Raw genomic sequence first — 24176 nt, forward strand, 5'->3', positions numbered from 1 at the left:
ACACACACACACACACACACACACACACGTACACACACACACACACACATATATATATATATATATGTATATATCGATAGATGTGTGTGTGTGTGTGTGTGTGTGTGTGTATATATATATATATATATATATATATATATATATATATATATATACACCACTCATCTTAATTCAAATTGAAATTGCATGACTAAATATTGTTGCTGAAAGGTATACCCAATTAATTCAGTATGGAATCCCAATAAATTAAATGGATGAGATTTTAGTACTGTGAGTTAGTTATATATTTCAAGTAGTGTTTCAGGGTCTGTCCTTATAAGGCAAAAAGCTGTTTATTTGTTTATATAGGTCCATAGGTGTATACTAGGCTAATGACCTCTAGGGCCTTTATAAGCTTAGCAATACAACCCAAATGTGACCCACAAGTTTTATGTTTTAGACATTTATATAGGGGTGATTTACTGGATGACTGTGTCCATCAGCGACATAGGTGCCAAACCAGGGGTGGATTTATGATTTCCCATCCTCTGATCCAAGTTATGCAACTCATTACAGCCGAGTGCTCCTCCAGGCGCCTTCTGCAGTTAACTCCTACTGCTCCTCTAGGCATCAAATATTGATTGTTCATGTTTGCATTAATAATTCCAAAACCATGTTACTTACAAGGTACCAGGATATTTTGTCTTGAAGCATATGTGATGGCAAACACAACTGTATTGGTATTTGACCTCTCTCAATGAGTATTTTCTAGAACTGTAAGGTGATAACTTCATTTTTTTAAAGGCTTAAGCCATGCCCACTAGGAGTTAAAGGCACACACTTGCAAGAGCTGTACCAGAGGGAAAGAGTTAAATAGGGTTGGGGAGGGACTTTGCTTCACACAGACAGGAAGCCTATTCCAGAGAAAGGGAATTCTCTGGGATACATATCTGTCTCTCCAACGTGTTTATGTCACAAGCAAAATTTAGGTCTTTGGGTTTAATAGTTCTGATGCTGTTTATCTTGCAGATGTGCAAAAGGTTCATCAGAGCAGGGTTCAAGGATGCCTTGTATGTCAGGCATAGGTCACCTCTCAATAGTCTGTATGAGACTGAGTATAGAAATAGTGCTTTGAGGCAATCTACATATGGCATTATGTTTGCTCCCTGTCCTCTTTTTGTAAGGAACCTTTTCAAACTTTCAAGTTGCTGCATGTATCTGGTCCGGTACATACCAAAAGGCATTATACTCTATGATGGGTCTAACGAGCGCTGAGTACAGTGGTATGATGACTGCCCTGGACCTAGATGCCATGCCCTTACTTATAAGATGAGCAAAATAGAAGGATTTTCTTACTGTCTTAGACAGATGTTGGTCAGAGGCTAGTTTACTATTGGCATGAGTTCCTAGATCACTGACAAGAGAATTGAATATTAGGAGTATTTTATTGATGAGGTAGTTTCTTAGGGTGGCCGGCATCTCAGAAGGTACGATAATGCATTCCTTGACGTTGATCTTTAAGCTGTGACTTTGACGCCAACCATTTGTCTATTTTAGACCTTCCTGTAAAGTGTTTTCATCTTGGGGAAATTTTGTGACTGCTCTACATTTACATTAATCTGTTAACTTGGTCATCCAGAGGCTTTTGACATTAGCTTTGACCTCTAAGAAGTAGATGCCAAAGTGGAGTGATTGGCCTTTTTGTGGAGGTGACCTCACCAATCCTAACCTCCTGGATCCTATCCTTGAGCCAGGTGGCTATCCAGCATATTATAAAAGGGTTTATGCCTAGTCCCATACATTTATTAACAGTGTCTGAGTGCCTGAGTGACCAGATCAAGGTAGACAGTACACACCACCACCGCTTTACCCTTATCTGTTTCCTTGGTGACCTTCTCAAAGAAGTCCAGCAGGTATAATAGGCATGACCTTCCCTTGACAAAGCCAAGCTGAGATAGGTCGAGTGTCATTCCATGGCTTTGCATATTAGAATAGCTAGACTAATAGGTCTGTAGTTTCTGGAGTCAGTTGATGGTCCACCTTTTTGAAATGGGATAACCATTGCAATCCTACATTTTCATGATACAAAGACTGTTTTGAAGCTATAGTTGAAAAGTGACTCATGTATTTCAGAGGAGAGGCATCTCTAGATATTGTTGGGGCCCATTGATTGTTTTTGGACTTAGTGAGCACTAACAGGACCTGACCTTTGTTAATAGTTGGGAGAGGTTATTCTAGAAGATATTTCATGGGAGGAGGCAGTGAAAAAATGGGGAGTGAAGTTTAAGCTGAATTTGTCAGCCAGCAAATTCACCATGTCACTCTGCTCAATGAAGGTGGCACCACTGACCAGTTTGGCATACTGATGTGTTCTGCCTTTGAGGTTTTGGACAACGCTGTAGAAGGCCTTGTGGCTGCCTTTAGCCAGTGGGGCTATCTTGACCTCATAATTGGCCTTGCTGGATTTAATTAGTCATCTTAGTTTCCTGTTAATTTTAATTATAGAGCTCCTATCATTATGAGAGTTGCTCTTCCTGATTTTAGCCATGACTTTTTTTTATTTTGTTATATACCCTATTAAGGTTATTTATTTTACATTTATTTACCAGGAAAGTCCAATTGGACAAAATGTCCTTTTTCAGTGGAGGCCCAGCTAGAACAATTGCAACACAATACATATACAACATACAGAAGATACAAATGTTGGTTCAATCTCATATACAAGCAGAAAATGAAAAATACATGCTATACATTTCACTAATACAGTCATATAGTCTAGGCAGAAATAAAAAGAATAGCAGTATTGTGATTGAATGTGAAAAAAACAAGCAAGTTTAGCATAGATATGCTTAGTAGGATATAGTATCCAAATACAAAAATAACTGGTTGTGTTCTTTTAGCTGCCTTAAGACATCTATTTCCTAACCAGGGTTTGTGCAAGAGCAGGTCCAGGATTCATAAAGGTGTGATTTGAGAAGTTTTTAAATATGGAAGCGTTAGTAGTTGTTTTGATATTTAATAACAGGGAATTCCAAGTTTTGGCTATGTAGTTTGAATAAAGTGAAAGTCCAGCTGCATTGTTTTGGACTTAGTGAGCACTAACAGGACCTGACCTTTGTTAATAGTTGGGAGAGGTTATTCTAGAAGATATTTCATGGGAGGAGGCAGTGAAAAAATGGGGAGTGAAGTTTAAGCTGAATTTGTCAGCCAGCAAATTCACCATGTCACTCTGCTCAATGAAGGTGGCACCACTGACCAGTTTGGCATACTGATGTGTTCTGCCTTTGAGGTTTTGGACAACGCTGTAGAAGGCCTTGTGGCTGCCTTTAGCCAGTGGGGCTATCTTGACCTCATAATTGGCCTTGCTGGATTTAATTAGTCATCTTAGTTTCCTGTTAATTTTAATTATAGAGCTCCTATCATTATGAGAGTTGCTCTTCCTGATTTTAGCCATGACTTTTTTTTTTATTTTGTTATATACCCTATTAAGGTTATTTATTTTACATTTATTTACCAGGAAAGTCCAATTGGACAAAATGTCCTTTTTCAGTGGAGGCCCAGCTAGAACAATTGCAACACAATACATATACAACATACAGAAGATACAAATGTTGGTTCAATCTCATATACAAGCAGAAAATGAAAAATACATGCTATACATTTCACTAATACAGTCATATAGTCTAGGCAGAAATAAAAAGAATAGCAGTATTGTGATTGAATGTGAAAAAAACAAGCAAGTTTAGCATAGATATGCTTAGTAGGATATAGTATCCAAATACAAAAATAACTGGTTGTGTTCTTTTAGCTGCCTTAAGACATCTATTTCCTAACCAGGGTTTGTGCAAGAGCAGGTCCAGGATTCATAAAGGTGTGATTTGAGAAGTTTTTAAATATGGAAGCGTTAGTAGTTGTTTTGATATTTAATAACAGGGAATTCCAAGTTTTGGCTATGTAGTTTGAATAAAGTGAAAGTCCAGCTGCATTGTTAGGTTTGGATATATTTAAGAAGGATTTGTTAGTGGAACGCAATACCCTGTTATTGGGGTAGTGTATTAGTTTATTTTGAAGTACCAGTGTTTCTTTCTGACTGACTTATTATTTGATGGTTGAAGGTGAGTTGATTATAAGCAAGTAGATTTGGTACTTTGAGCAAAGATAGTTGTTTTAAAGCCAAACAATGATGGGGTCTGAAATTTGATTCTATAGCAAACTTTGTAATTTTATTATAGTCAGTTTCAAGTTTTGCTAGGTCGGATTTTTTAATATTTGTGAGGATTTGTGAGGCGTATAGTCGCCTCACAGTAAGACATCGTCCTGTTCGATTCTCAGCTAGAGCGTCTTCTGTGTGGAGACATGTGTGAATGGGCGTACCTTCATTGAAGGTTGTGCATCAGAGCTGGCAACTCGGCATGTAAAAATCTACTGCCAATCATTAGCGGACTGGAGTTCCGTTGTGGCGACCCCTAACAGGGAAAAGCTGAAAGACACAACAACAACAACAGCATAGTAGCATAGAGATAAGATGGATTTTTGCTGTAGTGGCCTTTGAAGATTTGTTTAGAAAGCACAGATTGCTGTACAGGGTTAGTAGTTTTTTTGTGAATTTTTTTTTTATTGTCTGTGATATGTGTATGTCGAATTCCTTATTATAGTCAATGGCCATTCCAAGTAATTTTGTTTGGGAAACTGTAGAAATAATTGTATGGTTTGTTGATGATATATTGAATGGTGGGTAAGGGTCTCACCTCTAGTTGGATAGAAAAGCATACGTTTGGTTTTGTTTGGGTTAAGTATAAGTTGTGTATTGTTCAGCCAAGATTCCACTGCATTGAAAGACTGCTAGGTGACTTTTGGAGTTTTTGTAGTGTTTGAGTGGCATAAATCATGGTGGATTTGTCTGGATATTGAACTATGGAGGCAAGCGGGGTGGCAGTATGAAGATTGTTAGTAAAGATAATAAAAAGGAGAGGACCCAGAATAGATCCCTGGGGTACTCCCAATATTGCAGGCAGTAGTGAAGAGAGATTATGTTGTCATTTTACAGCTTGCTGGCAACCAGTTAGACACTGCTGGAACCAAGTAAGAGCAGAATAGCTAAGTTTAAGTTCCAAGAGTGCATTTAACAGTTTAGAATGAGAGACAGTATCAAAAGCTTTGAGCAAATCAAGAAAGATGGAGGAAACTAAATTTCTTTCATTGTGATGGTGGTTAATAATGCTAGTAAAGTTAACAATGGCAGTAATGGTGCTATGATTAGGACGGAAACTTTGCTGAATATTACATAAAAGATTGTTGGTTATTACATAGTGTAAGATTAGTGAGTGGATGCACCTCTCAACTATTTTAGATAATGGTGATAGTATAGCTGTTGGCTGGTAATTTGATAATTCTGTTGAGTTTCCATCTTTATGTAGATGGATGATATATGATACTTTATTAATATGAATACTGGATAGGGTATTTCTTCTGCAGACGTTTTTAGATGTTTGGCAGGTAGATAGTCGGCAGCAAGTGTAGTAAGTTTAAGCCTTCTGAGATATTTAACTGTGGTGTTACTTGGGACAGGGTGCAAAAAGAAGTTATTGGGACCAAACGTGGGTACTATGTGAGTCTGGGTAGGGGAAGAGCAATTATTGCTTGTGAAGGCTAGTATGTATTCAGTGAAGTATCTGTTAAATTGTGAGGCTATGCTGTCTAGTATCGGTGAGTGTTGGGGAGGGAACACTAGTTTGTCCTGGCTATAGGATTTTTTTGATGGCAGCCCAGAATATTTGTGGGTTTCTTTGATTTGTTGAATGACTGCTGCAATAGTGATTTATTTTCTCCTGTCTAATATGTTTTTTAGATTTATTTCGTAGTTTTAGGTATGTTTGTTTGTTAGCTGTAGTTTTGTCATTTACCCGTTTCTTCCAGACCTTGTCTCTAATTTTTAACAGAGATCTTGTTTGTTTGGTTAGCTGTAGGGCATAAATGGATTTTACCCTTATTGTTCTTTTGGGGGGGTGGCAAGATGTTTAGGATATTGAGGAAGGTTGAGTTAAAGTATTCAACTGCAGTATCTAATGGAGATTTTTGAGTGGTGCCCGGTTACATTTTTTAAACAAGTTATGAAGTTTTGGGGGATCATTTTTTTATTACCTCAGATTTGGTGTTAGGTGGTAAGTTTTGTGGACTTATTCCATGTTGGAGAATGTAAGTTGGAATATGGTCACTTAGGCTGTCTGGGAGACAGCCAGAGTGTAGGGTTAAATTTGGTCTGTTTGTAAGGATTGACTCCAGGACTGAATGTTTGTTTGATGTTCTGTCTACTCTAGTATAAGTTTGGATTGTTTGTGAGAAACCATGTAGGTTAATGTGGTCAGTGGGATTTTGAGAACTACAGGAGAGCCACTACACATTAAAGTCACCCATTATAATTGCTTCCTGAAGAAGGGATGTTGCTGTCCAATTTAGGATGTGTTCTAGAGTAGTCAGAATGTTCCCAGGTGGGATGTAAGCTCCCACCTTGTTCAGATGTTTCTTTGAATTAATTGTTAGTTTGGTAAACAGTATTTCAGTGTTGTTAAAGTTTGGGATGGTTAGGTCTAAAGTTTCTAAACTGACATTGTTTTTGTATAGAAAGGCGATACCACCACCTCTTTTCTGTTGTCTGTCTAGCCAATATATATATATATATATATATATATATATATTGTATCCTGGGGGAAGTATTTCATTGCTAGAGATGTTTGGTTTTAACCAGGTATCAGTTATAAGGGTTATATCTGGAGTATATACAGCAAGGGTGACATGCAAATCTTGAATTTTGTTCATGACACTTCTGAGATTTATATTAAGTAGTAGTAAGTCAGTACCTTTTCTGGGGAGAATTAATAGTTGTGGCTGGGTTGGGGTGTGAAAATCTAGACGGGATGGATTGGTTTGGGGTGCCAGGGTCGAGATGAATATCCTCACTAAATATGAGCTGTGATGCAATGTGAATTATAAATTTTAAGTACTTTGATATAAACTTATGGCATTTCTGTGCAACACTAGGATAAGAAAGTTGTGTGAGTAAGGTAAATGGTAAATGGTTTATGTTTGTAGGATTATAGATAGTTGACGCTATTATTAAATTTGTATGCTTTAATTGTAGTGGGTCTGGGAAGGGGATAGTGTACATAGATTGTGTGCTAAATTCTGTACGATAGGAGGTTATGTGAAAAATAATACATAGAAATAGCAGGATTGAGGAGTATAAAGCTATCATATTGCTTACTACTCATGTTTCTGATCTGTCTAAGTTAAAGAAATAATGCTATGGGTGGGTAAGAATAGTTGTTAGTTGTAACTTGGTTTTGGTATGTGCAGCATTTAAAACTATTATTTTGTCTGGTTATGACTGATTACATTAAAAGTAGCAGGTAGTTAATTAATAGGAGTATGATATATGGGAGTTAATATGCTGCAATGTAATTGGTTAATTGGAATGATATAAATATGTATTTTTCTTTGTTGTGATTGGATTGCTTTTTTGGGGGAGGAGTAGCCATTTGGAAATAAGTTTAGGCATAGCAGGAGTGGGAAATGGGGGTAGGATAGGGGACCGGACAGAGCCCAAGTGAAGAGAGGGCGAATGGAGCATGTACAGCTAGTCATTGTGAATGGACCGGAAAACATCATCAACAAAATGGTATGGGTTGGTATGTAAGAAGTTAAAGGATCTGTAGTCCCTTTGTAATTTTTAGTTTTAAAGCAAGTACTTTCTATTTATTTGTAAACAACACTCTGAGGAAATTGTAACATACTTCAGTAACCATAAAACAGCTATAGGGCAATGTTTCTTAATGTTTTACACTAGCAACAGCTATAAGGAGAAATACTACGGCTCTAGATAATTAAATTTACTATTTTATACAACAAGAACTAAGGGGAAAAAATACAGCTTTAGGTAATTTTACTTACTGTTTTCCTAGCAACAGCTATAAGAACAAAAATACAGTTCTAGGTAATTAAGCTTATTATTTTGTACCAACAGCAACTAAGGGGAGAAAAAATACAGATGTAGGTAATCTTGCTTACTGTTTTACCCAAAAACAACTAAGGGGAAAAAAATACATATAGAGTTTATTTATCAGATTTGGGGGGTAGATAAAACAAATACTGCTTGAATCTCATCCCTGGTGTTGTGCTCTCCAAACACCCTAATAATAAGCCATTTAGGATTCTACCAGTGTGGCTTGTTTTTAGAATTAATTTTTGACTTACTTCTACTAGGTACAGCAGCCTCTGTACAGCTATGGCTATACAGGGTCTCTGTGAATGATTCTGCATACGTTACTCTGAACTCAAGGTTGCTAGAGGCATTGAATTTTAACAATCACTTAATAGGATGTAGTTTGCTTTGGAATAGTTCCTAACTCTTATAGGATTTGCTGGGATTACCAAGTTGTTTTTATTTCAAAGGAGACAGCTTTGTGGTCCAAACTCACCAGTGCAGATGTGACACTGGAGTGGACAGAGCAGTCCTGCCCCATACTTGTGAGTACCAGGTCCAGTATGTTTGAACCTCTGGTGAGTGAGTGCACCATCTGGTTGAGGATATTTGTGTTAATAAAGTCCAGAAATCATTGTATTTGCGGGTATGAGGCAGTGTATGTTTTCTACTCTATAGAGAGGTAGTTAAAGTCTCCCATGAGTAGGTTATTTGGATTAATGGTGAGTGTCACCAGTAGGTTTAGGTATGAGCTATGGAATTTGAGGGACATAGAGGGTGATGTATAGCTTGCTAGGATGTGTTATGGAGTGTTGTCTATGGTGATTTGCCCATGGATAAATTCCAGGACATCATCCTGTTTAACTAATGTAGAGTTATGCTTATTGATAATATAGAAAGAGACCCCCACCATCTTTTGTCCCTCTCTGTGCAACTGATGGTCTGAAGATGTGGAAGACACTGAAGTCTTGCACTGCTAGAGTACTTCTGTAGATTTAACCAATGTCTCAGTAATGGCACAGATGTCTATATTCTCCAGAGTGAGGGGAACTTGTAGGGTATGGATTTTTCTTGTTTAGGCTCCTAGCACTGAGCAGTAATACCTTTAGTGTTCTGTAGGTTTTATTTGCTATGTTGCTATGTTTGTCAAATTGGCATTGTCTAAAAATGGCTCTAAAGGAGTGAATAAACTATGTGAGGCAGGTGCAGAGCATTTTTGCAAAGCAACGTGGTCTGTTACCCATGTCCTCCCGTGCTGATAAATATTGAATCTCACTGGAAAGACACCAGAAACTAAGCCAATTATTGAAGTTAATTATCTTTTGCTCATACTGTGGCATCATTCTTGGTGAAGGTAAAATACTGTTCAATGCAAGGCACATACCTATTTAGTAAGATCAGCAATGCCACTCTTCATATAGTCCAGGGAAGTACGTCTCATGTCATTAACACCTACATGGACTATGACAGAGTCATACTGATTTCTGTGCTGTAGTGACTTGAATGTGTGTGTAACTTGGTGGATCCTGCCTCCAGATAAGCAACTAACCATTATCTTCTCCTTCTTCAGCCTGGTTAGTGGACATCTGTGTCCCATACAATGGAGTCTTCTATAACAAGAGTCCTGAGTAATGTGTTTGCATGTTTTATGGGCTTTGCTGTTGGGGCTGCACTGGGTGTAAGTGTATGTGTGGTGTTTGGTGTTGCTTTTCGTGAGTGCTATACAGATTGTTGAGGATAGCCACTGCTGTTTATAAGCTTAGAAGGTCTTTGAGGTTTGAGAAGATTGCTTTTTAGTGCCACAGCATAATTTGGTCTATGTGTCTGGTGGACACTTTGTGTTGTGGACATAGTGTGTGCCATCTTGGCAACCTTATATGTAGGCAGGATTTTTGCCTCCAGTGAAATTGTGTATGTACATCTCACACTTACTCTGTTAATTAAAGGCTTATCTGTGACCATGAGAAAATTGCTACATTATATCAGGATGTCCATATTTACCAAGCTTGCTATGGAGACATTTGGAAATTGCATATCCATGTTGTCTGGTCATGTGTTTGCGTGGGCTACTGTAGGTTATGGACTGAGTTATACAGAGGTCTCCTTGGGCAGTAGTTAGGGTGTGGGACTACACTGGTTTTCTAATATCTTTTGTATGATGTAAATAAAATCTAAGTTGATCATGAACGTCCAATAAATGCAGAGTATTTTTCCCTTTGTTAGAGAAGCTTGGGAAGAATGACTGTCTGATTAAGATTTGCTTCCGAGGCCACTTATGGAAGGAAATTAGGATTAGTTCCAAAATATACTCTAGCTTTGTAAAAAATAAAGTACAGGAGTTTACAGGACAGTGCTTATAAGTCAGAAATCCTCCTAGTAGATGTGGTAGCTACCAAACAGATTGTCTTCCAGATAAGAAATTTTAGATCACCTGAGGAAGCAGGATCAAAATGCAATCTTGTCAGAGCCAGCAGCAGCATGACAGTAATATCCCAAGGAGAAACTGGATCCCTGACTGAAGGTCTTAGGAGGAAAGTTTTCTTCAAAAAAGATTTAGAAATATTTAAGGAATAAATGGACATCTGTTGGAAGTGGCTGCTACTGGACTTTGATAGCTGAGGAACTGTTTCCATTGTAAAACAGTTCTGACAAAACATCTAAAACAGATACCACAAAAAAAACATACTGACAATACAACCCTAAGAGTTGACCCAGTTGTTTGAAATTTGGGAACTTATATGGACAATGACCTAACTTTTGACCAACATGTTTCTATTATTGTAAGAACGTTCTTCTATATTGCACAGCTTATAAACAAGAGATTGTGTCTGGATCTGGTGATGTCATTGACCCCCTTTACACAGACCACATTAGGTAAACCATTGAATATAATCCCTCTTTGCTATGTATCTGTCCAGAAACATACAACTGGAACACCCACAGAAATACTTTACTAAAAGTGTACAAGACCTAAACAACATGTCCTACATGTACTAACTCAAAGCCCTTTCACCATACTCGGTATCCTACAGACTGCTAAGATGAGACCTGTGTCTGACATACATAGCATCATTAGACCCATTACTGATTGTTTTACTGCACCTCAGCAAGTCAAATTGCGTTATAAATACTCATTCTAGGAATGTAAACCTCTTCAACAACATCAACAGAACAGATTGGTGGGACAAGTATATCTCTCAGGGGATACCACTGTTGTGGAACAGACTCCCCATCCATATAAAACAAAGTTCATCCTGCCCATATTCAAGCTCAACTTAAATCTATGGATGGGAAACAAAAAACTTACTACTAATGGACAGAGATACCTCCTAAATAATTTATCCAGTGCATGAATCCCCTCAAATTATCCATGGTATAATCCCAGTGTGACATCACACCACTGGACCAGTAACCAAGGAGCCTCAATCCTTACCACTGGCAACAGTGGGGGACATTCAATGATAGGATGACAAGTACACACACTTTTGCAGATGCAGCTGTCTGCATCAAGTGCAGTTTCCCTTAGGAGCACACAGAGACCCCAATCAGTCCAAGGTTGGTTTCTCACTCTTCCTCCAGATCCCCAATAAGAGTCCCCATTGGCACAGCTATAGAGCTGAAATCTCAGCTGAGTGACCAAGCCAAGACCCCCCAGGTCCCTCTCTGTCCAACCAGTGCATCGTGTCCCTGCCCAAGTAGCTGACACACACACACACACACACACACACACACACACACACACACACACACACACACACACACACACCTGGGAAAGGTTGGCAAAGGTTTACTATCTATGCCCCCTTCTGCCCAGTCTATAAGGTAGTTATAACTGCCACCAAAAACTCCTTATCTGCTATTTTAAGGCCCTTAACAAAGGGCATCCAATATCATTGTGTAATATTAATATTAATATTAATATTAATGCAAATGGTAGTTTGATCAAGAACAAGGCTATTAGGATTGGCCCACACAGTGTCACCAAATAAACATGCAAGTACTCAAAAAAACTTAAATATCTCTACACAGATCAGCCATAATGAAAGGTTTAAATATATTTAATAATAAATAATGAAAGAACAAGACAATACTAAATATATATTCACAGTGATGCCAGAGTTCAAAACCACAGGAGATATTTAAAACAACATTGTAGGACAGTCTCAAATAAATAAATAAAAAGATCTAAACTAAGCTTCACTGTATACCTGACTGAATCGAAGAGAATTGTTAAACCTAAGAACTTACTAATAGAGCAAGGCAGATGTGGTAAATGGATCTTCTAGTTGTTGTTAGGTCCAAGACAGAATGCAGAATGCTCTGTCTCACTAAGAGACTTCTCAAAATAATATCTCAAATATTACTGCTGGGATAGCTTGCAGAATGACATCACTTTTTATAATCTGGCTTCTAGTTTCCAGGCCATAACTCCCATTAATGAAGCTGGCAGTATTTAGCATCTACCTGTAAAAATATACAGACAAGGGCTTCTCCTCAGATCTCTGGCATATGTTGGAAGTCACAAAACAATTGCATTCCTTCATGCTTTCAAGACTAGTAATTAGTTCACCCTAAAGACAATACAGAAAGTTTCCTAGCACAGGCGTTGTGTCTCTTGCCATATTGAAAACTAAGAGATACCATCTTTTATGGCCTAGCCATAAAGTAATTTAGTTTCAGTTATTTTTTGGAAGTTTGCTGGACTGAAGTTAACCTCCTTTATTCCAGTTTCCACTGTTAAAATATATACATTTAAACAGTTACAATAGTGCATGTGCATTCGTGTTCTCTTCCAGTAGGCCACACTGTGGTTACATTTCAAACAGTACTTTGCAAATACTTTTTCAACACACGTCTGTACAAGCAGTTCGATATACACGACATACAATTTGAAAATATCTGTAATACAAGCATTTTATATAAATCATTTTGATATTCACCAATGACATATAATTATTTACAAAATTCCAGCTAGCTGTGCTGGCAGTGTCTGCTTTCTTCACACCAAGTTTTTCTAATTAGGGATAATATATAATTATTGACCATGGGATGGGTTATTTCAACCACAAAAAGGGAAATTGGCTTGGCTTAAAATGGCTCACGAGGTTTGCTAGCTTAGTATTTACCTATGAACCTATAAGATGGAAGAGGGTCTGAAAAGGGATCCAGACCTCTGGAACAGGCCCATATGGTAAATCTTTTCCATTTGCTAAAGTAGATCTTCCTGGCATTTGTGTTTTGTGAGTATGTCAAAATCTGGATCATTGGAGCAGACAGCCTGGCATCTCTGTCCACCATTAAAATTGGAGGCAATATGCGGTAAGCTTCAGAGTCTTCAAGTCTCTGCGATTCACACTGGACAGGTGATGAATAAAATCTGGACAAGGGTCTAACAACCATGGAGGATGTAGCAGGTGAGACCAAAGAAAGAGGAATCAAACCTGGAGTGAACAAAAGGGGGTGATGAGAATAACTTTGGCCTTGCACCTCCTGGCATTCTAGGTTCATAGGTGCATAGGTAGGTACTAGACTATTGGCCCTAGGGCCTATATAAGCCTAGCCAAAAAGGTACCCTGGGTTTCGCCACCCAAGAAAATTATTTTCCTGTGCTGCTGTCGAGCAGAGCCACAGATGTCATCCCTGGGGTGAAGTTCCTAGTTCCTATCCAGTCATCAAGATTTTTCTTGAAGAGTGCTAATGAGGAGCTTTGTTTGATATAGATAGGTAGTTTGCTGCAGAGTATGGGAAGCCTCTGGGACAGGAATCTATCCCTCCAGCATGTTCTGTTTATTGTAGTGACATGGTTTAGGTCCCTAGAGTGTGCAGCTCGGAGGGATTGGGATTTCTTTAAGTGGAGTATGTCCAACAGCTCTGGGTTTGACATAACTTTGTATGTTAGGCAGAGATCACCTCTGAGTAGACGATATGTGACGGAGTAAAGCTGGAGTTTTTTGAGATGGTCTGCGTAGGGCATCTGTTTGAGGCCAGTAATCCTCTTTGTGAGGTATTTCTGCGGCCTTTCCAGTTGTTGTAGAAGTCTTGTGAGGTACATACCAAAAGGGGCATTGTACTCTATAATGGTTCTAATGAATGATAAGTAGAGGGGAACAATGACCTCTTTTTTCCTGGATGAGAAACCTTTTGTGATGAGGTATGCCACGTAGAAGGATTTCCTGACTACTGTGGCGATGTGATTATCAAAGGAGAGATTGCTGTCCACCTGTGTCCCAAGGTCTCTTATCACACTTTCAGTGTTAAGTACACTACCACCTATGAGGTAGCTCATGGGTACAGAGTTTTTACCAAAGGGGATGACAATGCACTTTTTGGCATTGAGCTTGAGGCCATGGCTTTGACACCAGGCATCTGTCTCCGTGAGGCCCTTTTGTAGGATGTCCACATCTTTAGGAGTTTCTATTATGGCTCCTAGTTTGCAGTCATCTGAGAACTCCATTAGCCAAAGACCTACTGTGTTAGCCTGTACTTCAGAAAAGTAGATACCAATCAGAAAAGGACCCAGGACTGAACCCTGTGGTACTCCACTTGTCACTGGTCTGAAGTCGGATTTGGAGTCTGCTACTTTCACAGTGTGGGTTCTGTCAGTGAACCAGTTGACAACCCATCTTGTGACATAGGGATTTATACCTAGTTTAGTGAGTTTATCTATATATTCTAAAGATATCTTGTTACCAGAGGGAAGGGTGGAAATGCATAAAAGAGAACTGGAGGCCATTTGTGCGCCAAAGCATCCCTCAGTGTCTGTCTCTTTGGAGAAGTTAGGGAAAAGTACCTTTGTGCATTTGTGGTTTAGGTAAGAAGCAAAAAGATTGCAGTAAGAATGGATAAGAGACTGAAGATCAACATGTCTTCTTCACATCAGTGTTTTGGAGCTGCAGGCATTTCAGGACTCGCTTCCCAATATTGTGATTTTCATCCAGACAGATGACATGTCAATGATCTGGTATATCAATAAACAGGAATGAACCTGTTTGTATCCACTGTGCCAGGAAGCCATGAGAGTGTGGCAGTGGGCAATGTCTTCCCTATGATTTCTAGTAGCAATACACATATTGAGGATTCACGATGTTCTGGCAGACAAACTGACCAGATCTATTGTAGTACAATAGGGATTTCTGGCCTGTTTGACAGTACTGTAGTATTTGTAGTTAATCTACAAAGACTTAATCAAATATTACATATTTTCTGTCATTTTAAGCTATGGAATGGATTTAATACTACTGTTAAGCAAGAAAGTTGGAATCCTTTAATATGTAAAGCAGATTGTTCTATCACTGTAACTTTTATGTGCCATAACATGTCAAAAATAGATTTTTTCAAGGTCAGAGTAAGAAAAAAACTGCTGCTGACCTAGATTGAATCATGAAAGTGGAATGCGACTGAGAGATCAGGACACTGTAGGCAATTAATAATACATTGACTGAATTTTTGTAACCGCTGATTAATATAACGTCACTAAAGCTTGTCGAAGAATGTAATGATGTCAAAAGCTGTGCAAACAGCTTTTTAAGCAGCAGTGTGACATTGACTTGTACAAGGTGTTGCATCATAACAGCAGGAAGACTTTTAAGAAAAAAACAGAAATGTTACACAAATAAATCGGAGAAGTTGATTATAATGATAACAAAAATGCTTGTTTCATTAGCAGAGGGGCTGTAGAAGACAATCTGAAGATTCTGTGGTCCGTTAGTCTTGCTAAAGATAATTTTAAGAAAAGTAAGAACCCTGGAATTTACACAGTTGATATGGCAAAACTACTGCACACTGATTGCCAAAAAATATTTGTCATGTTTTAAGCATATCACACTTGTCTTGCTATTGCCCTGCATGGTTAAGTTTATTTATTTATTTTATTTTTTATTTATTTATTGTACATTTGTTTACCGGGAAAGTCTGACTGGATATATGTCCATTTTCAGCAGAGGCCCGGGAGAGAAAAGCTCCAGAAAAAGTACAGTTACATAGAGACAATAGAGAGAAAGATTGCAAGTACATGTAAATATACATAGTTCAGTAGCATACAAGCATACAGTTGAATAAATGCATTCATATGTAAGGTGCTAACATACAGACAACAGGTTTGACTTCGCTTAAGGTAACAAATATTGAAAATTTCATATTGGGAATTTGGTAATTTAATAGTACAGTAGTACAATAGTGCAGTAGTTTACTTTTGCAAGTTAACCAGTGGGTTTCTGGTAGACTCATTTTCTATTTTTTTTTCTCTCGTGGGTCCATATTCTTCAAAGCCGACACACTTTGGCTAGGCTTATAAATGCCCACGGGCAGATAGCCTAGTACCTACCTATGAACCTAATTCTGACAATGGTCACTGTATGGAATGTGCATGCTCTTTCAAGGTCAACCTAATTTCTATAGGTATTATACTTTCTTCCCAAATTCCCAGAAGCATGCTGGTTGCCTGACTATTCTAAACTGTCAACATATATTGTTTTTACATTTGCCTTGCAGCATGGATTATGGATCAAAAGGATCTGTGAAGGACCAAGTCACTTAACGAAAGATAAATAAGTAGGCATGATACTCTGTCTTATAAAGAAGGCTTAAAACACAGGAAGAAGCATTCCTTACTGGTACACTGACTGAAACATAAAATCAGCTCAGAGATGTGTCCAGGACCAAAATATCATCCATTTATTTTATTAGCACATACCCTTTTAACTGCATTCAACAATAGTTACTCACCTGATTTCAGTCTGCAGCAATGTGTGCAGTAGGTACACTGCAGCAGATGTATCTTCTTTGAAGAAGTCTCTGTGAGGCTTTGCTTTAAATTATTTTGCCTGTCTGTTTCTCAGCGCTTGCCATTCACTATTTTTGTTGCTTATATGTGGACCACAAACTCATCACTGTGATTTTAAGATTGTAATGTCTTTACTGCTAATTTCCTATGTATACTTTGTATTTCTAACAGCTGCCTATTTTTGAAGTTCTATTTGGGGGCAGTAGTTTTACAAACTAAGACTGACCACTGCCATATCAGTGTACTACCTTATTGTCTTTTTCCACATTGTTTCCATGCACTATTTCTCCCCTCTTACTCCCAGCCACATAAATTCACTTTATGTCTCAAATGTACACGTCACTCTTACTACCAATTCAGACTTAAAACTTTCTGAAGGGCAGCTAGAATCATTCTGTCTTTTTCTTCTTGTCGTTTTTAACCAAAGAGCAATCAGTCAAAGCCTTATGTTGCCAACCTGCTATTATCCTACCTGAGGCACGCATTACAAATCACCAGAAAGAGACTTGATCTGGCATGCATTAACAGTTAAGCAAACAAATGGCACAACTTTGAGATCTGATGTTTCTCACATAAACTAAATATAATTGGATCGGCAGGATTATAACTTAAACCTGCTTCACTGCTTTTTCTTGTTTCCCATTTCTAACTTATCAACAGAACACACTTTATTTTCCCACCCATGCAAATAATAGGAAACAGGAATTTTAATCTTTCCATTTGTAGATATTCTGTATTAATTTGTGCCTGTACATTTGTGCTGCATTGTCATATTAATTCCTTATATAATTGTATATAATTATAAGCATTCTTTTGTTTTGTTTTTTTTTGTGTACCAGGGCTATGTCAAAAATTGGTCTTCTTGGATCAGTGTACCAACCCCAACAGGTGTATTAAATAAATAAATTGACCAGTAGCACCCGTTTTGTTCTTCCCACCAGACAAATAATTGAATTGGGAAACCATATCCCTGGTAGAGTAAAATCTTACATCCAAACTGACTACCTCCTCCTCTCTTAAATTCTGATCATGGTAGTTATCAGAAGATAACTGCATGTGCACTGCAATGGTATCTTTAACTAGCAATGGCTACAATTTATGAGCTCATCTCCTTCATCCCATATCATGGCATCAAAGCTAAATCAAAACTTCTCAGTGAAAGTGCATCATTCTTAAGTTGAAATTATATTAATATTATGGGATGTCTCAGCCTTCACTGGATGACTCAAACCAAGAATGTAGATTCTTGCTCATTGGCTAATCTCCGTCCTTTGCAAATCATATCAGTTCTACCCAGATCAAACCCACTGTCCCACAGCTGTACCATTCTGACTAGAGGAGGAGGTTGGAGAATAGGGCTCTCTCCAGCATGGCATGTTTGGGAAGACAATGGTTCCCCTGCTCAGAATTATTTCTACTAAATATAATTCAGTATAAAAGATGATGTGAATCATGCCTTGCTCAAATGTATTTCAGACGCCTGCAGTGCAGCCTATCTAAACTATTTGAAACTGAGATCTCCAGGCAGTCAAAAAAAGTATTTGTTCCTAGAACCTTCTTTTCGCTAAGTGATATGACCTCAAAAAAGTCCATAACAGAGGAATGACTAAGACAGCTGAGAGATAATAGCACTTGTTAACAGTTCTGTAACTGAAATACATATTTTAACAGATATATTATCCCAATCTAGATGTTTTGAAGAAAATTTTATTCATAAATTATCTTCAAGGAGGTTGTGAATAGACATTATTCAAAATATTGAAAGGCTGCAAATATCCTTGTCACAAATTAAGCAGAAATATTTCTCAGGAAGACACTTCATGATGAGCCAATCAACTCTCAAGAATCTTCAGTTAAAAAGAGCTCAATCGTTTGTATCAAGTATCTAGGGCATTCTATCAAAATGGACAAGCCAGGCATGAAAGTGGATACTTTTAATGATGAATATAAGAAACAGATTGATTTAACTGGAAACAACACCGAGCTCAGATTAGAATACTTTGAATGACATAGAGGGGAGAATAACAGAAAATGAGAGCCAAACTGAATTTCTAGTATAGCAAAATAATGGGCTTCTAGATACATTAGATGATGTGCACAATAGAATAATAAAGATAAATATAAGAGTGTATAGCATAGCACAACAATATGATGGAGATAATATAATCAACTTTTTAGCAACATGGATACATAAAGTATTAAACTTACCTGAACCAGTTTCCTTTGAAATTAATCTAGTATATAGATCTCTTGTTCCTCCTTCTAAAAAGAAAAATTCTCATCCTCATGCTATAATTGTCAAACTCATGTCCAGCATGGAAAATAACTTAATTCTGAAGATAACTTGATCCAGTACCTCTATCTAAAATTGGAGAAACTTTCATCAGGTTTGATAATGACTGCTCTTCTAAAGTTGTAAGTAGAAGAAAATCTTGGTTAGAATCAAAATATTTTCACCCAAAGGAAATAAAACATTTGGTACACTGGATATTTGCAAAATAATAATAAAAGTATGGAATTTACTGAAGGAATGGCCTGGACAGCTAAATCAATGAAGAGTAAAAAAAAAGGAACAAAAACATAAAAGGCCATACCATGATTGCCACTGTGTCATTCACAAACATATAAATGGATAGATAATGTTGTACTCAGTAAAGTCATTTTTTGTAACACCTACAAAAGGATATAGCTCAGTCTCCTACTTTCTCCTCATCAGAAAAATAGCAGCCCTGGTATATAGCCTCATATAGCCTTGCCATGGATCAGCAGTTACCTCTTAGGTATTGTTGAAGATTATACTTATTGAAGTCCTCCAAGGACCTCTGCCAGTCATCTTCTCTTTAGACTGTTAAGCAGTCCCTCATTCTTCCATCACCCTCACTTATAAGCTTAACTTTTTGAAATGACTCAGCCCACTGCAGCACTATTCTTTAATGATCAGATATCCAGGCTGCATCTAAAGACATTCTGTGTATCGATCACTGGCCTTCTAAATGGAAACAACAATCAATATCATAAAGAACAAATACAGGCTTTGAAAGACAGCACAAAGGTACAAAGTAATACCTGCTAACTGTTCAATAAAAATAACCTTATTCTTTCTCCTCTAATGGTGTACAAATGCTTAACTATTTGGCCCAATGGCTGGACCTCATCCTCAAGTTTGCTGTTCCCATTTTGACAAACTTAGGAATATATTTGACTCCATGCTAGTCAGTTGTTATTGAAGATCACATGTTTTTACTAAACAAGCCAAATCCATCCAATCCAACCCTCAAATATACTATCCCTCTCTTACAATAACAAAAATGTCCAAATACCATTAAACAGGGGTCTATATTAGATCACCAAATGCTTAAAAAAGCGAAATGTGATTAATCAACCCTACTTAAGTGAAAGCTTACAATGTCGAACTGTCAGAACAGTGATTTTTTTCCTTGGAAAAAAATCGCTGTTCCAACAAAAAAAATAAATAAAAAACAATTTCAAACATTACATTAAGTAGGGGGGCTTAACCCCCCACACCCCCCGATGTGGGGGGCCGCACCTCCACACCCCTCCTACTTAAATATACCAACTCCGAGACTGCACTACAGTGCCAAAAATGGCAAAGTACCGAAGTGGCCAAGCAAATTCTTTCCCAGGGAAAGAATTCGCTTAACAGCCGCTTTGATATTTTGCGTTTTGAGCCTTTTAAGATCGACCGCATCTTCGGTCTTCTAATATAGACCCGTTAAACAGAAGCTAGTATTTCATCATCATATCCCGTAGATCTAATGTCCACTGTAACACACTTGGCCAGACTCAACTGGCTTCATTAAAAGAAATAGCACACCCTTTGTGCCGCTTTCACGTATAAACTTCTGAACCATCAGCAACGCTCTTGCCTTGCTGCTAAGCCTTTTTTTTCACTCTCACTCTTTCCTTCCCTGCACTCATCTGCTGACTCTCAGTAAGTCCTTAATGCTTTAAAGCTCTCCAGTCACCATGGCAGTACAGCATTTGTAGTCAATAACCTTATCACAGTATCACATTACATTTTACCTTAACTGACATCCTTCAGCTCTGCTGTTTACAAATTCCAGACAAAAAAGTCTAAAAGCAGGTACTCAAACCATGTCACCTAAAATGGATTTTCTGCTTCAAAGTACTGTTTTGTGTAATATACACATCGCAGAGAGTGCTCAAATTATACAGAAATGTTTTACTGAATGCTATATAAATGGGCATTATCTGAGGGAGGAAAATGATATAAACACATAAACATATAAACATGTACATAACATCCCAACAACGGAGATGGAAAGAGGGAGGGTATCCATGTAGTTACTTGCATAATATATAGAGTCTATATTATATTATCGCATGCTTACAAAAGCGAATGATAATTAATCAACCCCATGTAAGCAAAAGCTTACAAAGTCGAAACCTCAGAACAGCGATTTTTTTTTTCCCAAAAAAAACTTTAAAACATTACATAATACCCCACACCTCTACTTAAATATATCAACTCTGAGATCGCACTACAGTGCCGAAAACAGCAAAGTAACGAAAGCGGCCAAGCAAATTCTTTCCCAGGGAAAGAATTCACTGAAAAGTTGCTTCACTATTTTGCCTTTCCGCTCTTTTCAGTTCGACCAAGATGCATTCGACAAACTGCGTCTGGGATCTCGTAATAGGGAACATATATGTATATATATATATATATATATATATATATATATATATATATAAAAAACTTGGCATGTATCTACATAACTTGAAGATAGAGTGTTATATGGCTTGCCTCAAAGAACAATATGTACCTTCTACCATTTCTTAGCTGATAGGTACCTATCAACCCAAATAAAAAGAGATACTTGTTAAACATATCCTGCAGTACAGAAGAAATGAAATGTGCCCCAGCTCTCCAGTGATAGTCCAGTTTGTAATGCTTTGATATACCTTCATAGAAGCCCATGGCAAAGCTTCAGAGAAATTTTCAGTTGAAACGTTCCTGAATAAAACAGCTATAATGACTGCCTCCCTCATCGGGTAAGGCACAACCAGTTATTTCAAAGTTTTGCTATATTTATTAAATGAAAGTCAGTATGATTTCATAACTATTTAAACAAACTGTGCTTAGTTTGTTTCCTTTTTTTTTAATTAGATAATTAATCAGATAATCTGACTGTTAGTCCTTTGTGTATAATACCCAAATACTGAATGGACATCAAGAGTGTGCAGAATAATTTTAGCTTTATGTTCTTGTTTGGAGATCAGAACTGCAAATGGATACATAGTTCAGATAAATGGGCAAAGCTACTTTTACCACTGAAGAGGAATTTGTTTTCAAAGACACTCTAAGTTTCTGCAAATATTGTGCACATTAGAACCAGCAGCATATAAATCTGACCTGATAAGATTACTGCCACAAAACTAATGTTTTCCACTACAGAGTACAATCAGATCCATGGGCATAACATTTAATTCCGAACTAGGGGAAATGTTTCTCTTAGAAAGTCTGAGATGCAATGAACCTCTAATAATCTGTCCAGCTGTAATAACATGGGCTGTAGAATGATAAATTAGTAATCAAGCCAAAATGGCAGAAAAATGTGTTTAAAAATCAGTAGAAAATGCCAGTGACAGCAAGGCTGGTCAGCTACTGCAAAGTCTAAAGCACAGACAAAAAAAAAAAAAAAACAAAGACTTCTGCATAGCACTTAAAAGTAAATCTTTTCCATGTTACTGGATTAGACCTTTTTGTTGAAGTTTTCTTGCATAATTTAAAAGACGCAAATAATTCCAAAACTGTTCACTGTTAAGATAAAAATTCCCAAGCTGCAGAAATGTCAGCGAACCCTTAAACACTAAAAGTAAAAATATTTTACATGCTTTTTTGACATCCAGACTTCTGGCCCATTCTTCCCCCATACCAGGAATTCCCACTGTTGGGGGCAAGAGCTGTCAGGTGGGAACATCACCTAGGCAGCCATGATTATTCTTTGTTCCCTTTCCAGCATCCTAACAATGACAGGGTACTAGAGAGGCTTTAACCCCTCCTGGTGGAGGGATGAGTGACTGGCATCACCAGTGGAACCATAAATTGCTATTTCTACAAAACAGGTGTATGTTCCCATGCAGTTGTGATGACAGCTACTGCCATGTGTCCATACTGGGCCATCACTTCTAGCACTGTCCTTCTATGAGGGAACATTGAACTACATGGCCCAAATCTATCCCCCTCCATCCCAAGATAGATACACCAATCCTCCCCACATCAACTCCAATACACACCTGAGATAGTAACTGAACTCAGGACTTCTAGGTCATAGCCGGGGCTTTATCTCTCCATATGCGTACAGTAAAAACATTTGATTGCATACAAATTCCTACAAGTAAAATTAATTTTGTCTCAGCCAAAAAATGTAACTGTTAAAATAAGATTTACCTTTACTTCTTCTGTTTTCAGCAAACATGTTGAATTAGAGGAATAAGAGGAAATACATAAAGCAGGCTGTGACGTTACCTTATTATCAGAGCATGAGTGGTTTGGACGGGAGCACTATTAGCTGTGATAAGAAGCTAGTTGATCTATTACTGATTGTTTCAACGTTGTGTGACCTAGAGATATGCTGTACTGGTGGACATCTATTCATTAGACATTAAAATGTTTCTGCTAATATACTCTGTCTGAATATTCAAATGAGCTTATTTTGGAATAATCCTGGCCAGCATGCATAACTGGTAAGAATAGGCTGCTTGTTAATAGTTCAGGTACTACCATATCACAGTAGATTTCACTACAGTGACCTGAAAATTGTTTATTTGCTTTCCCCACAGACTAATTTCCATCACTGGTTGGTTGTTTGAGGACTTTAAGCCACTGATTTGTGACATAAAGTTTCAAGGAGCTGAGACAACTCCTAATGGTTTTAGGGGTAAGCGATTAATGTATAGAACATGACTGGAGATTGTGCTCCTCCCCCATGTAAAATAGATAAACTGTATAGGAATCTTTGTATAAAATCTGCCATCCACATAGATGCTTTTCCTTTCTCCTAGACATAAGCAATGAACACCACAAGGCTGCAAAGAAGTATGGAAGGAAAGTCCTTAAAAGGATACTTATCTGCCCACAAATGCTGAACCACTAAAGATGCAGAGAAAACAGAGTCTGGTTGGTATTTTTAATCTTCGATGCAAAGAAAGTTCTGAATTTTGGTGCCCATACATCTTCCTACATACCGGCACACATTCATGCCTCCTCCAATATGCAGTGAAAGTAGAAGGTGCCCAAAAGCTTTACATACTAGCCAATTATCAGGATTGTTACTTGGCAGGATATGTCCCATAAAACTTAGGTTACTGCAGCAGTAATCTAATAATGAAAATTAAACCTTCCCCAAACATACTTTGCTGAAATATTAGTGCATAAACCCAAAAATTGCATAA

At 37.7% G+C, this 24176-nt stretch overlaps 1 protein-coding gene across 2 annotated transcripts in view; it reads left to right on the top strand.

Annotated features, from left to right (window-relative positions):
- The window catches only part of ZBTB20 (zinc finger and BTB domain containing 20), a 607056-nt gene that overhangs the window by 241031 nt on the left and 341849 nt on the right, over positions 1-24176 (top strand). Inside the window, exon 3 of one of the 2 annotated variants that reach the window (XM_044073007.1) lies at positions 23787-23901. The exons of the other annotated variant lie outside the window; for it this stretch is intronic. The gene's annotated coding sequence lies outside the window, so the exon portion shown is untranslated. The remainder of the gene's footprint in view (positions 1-23786; positions 23902-24176) is intronic. 2 annotated transcript variants of the gene reach the window in all.

This window comes from Protopterus annectens, chromosome 5.part1 (assembly GCF_019279795.1).
Source record: "Protopterus annectens isolate FY-2018-M chromosome 5.part1, PAN1.0, whole genome shotgun sequence".
Taxonomy (NCBI): Eukaryota; Metazoa; Chordata; order Ceratodontiformes; family Protopteridae; genus Protopterus; species Protopterus annectens.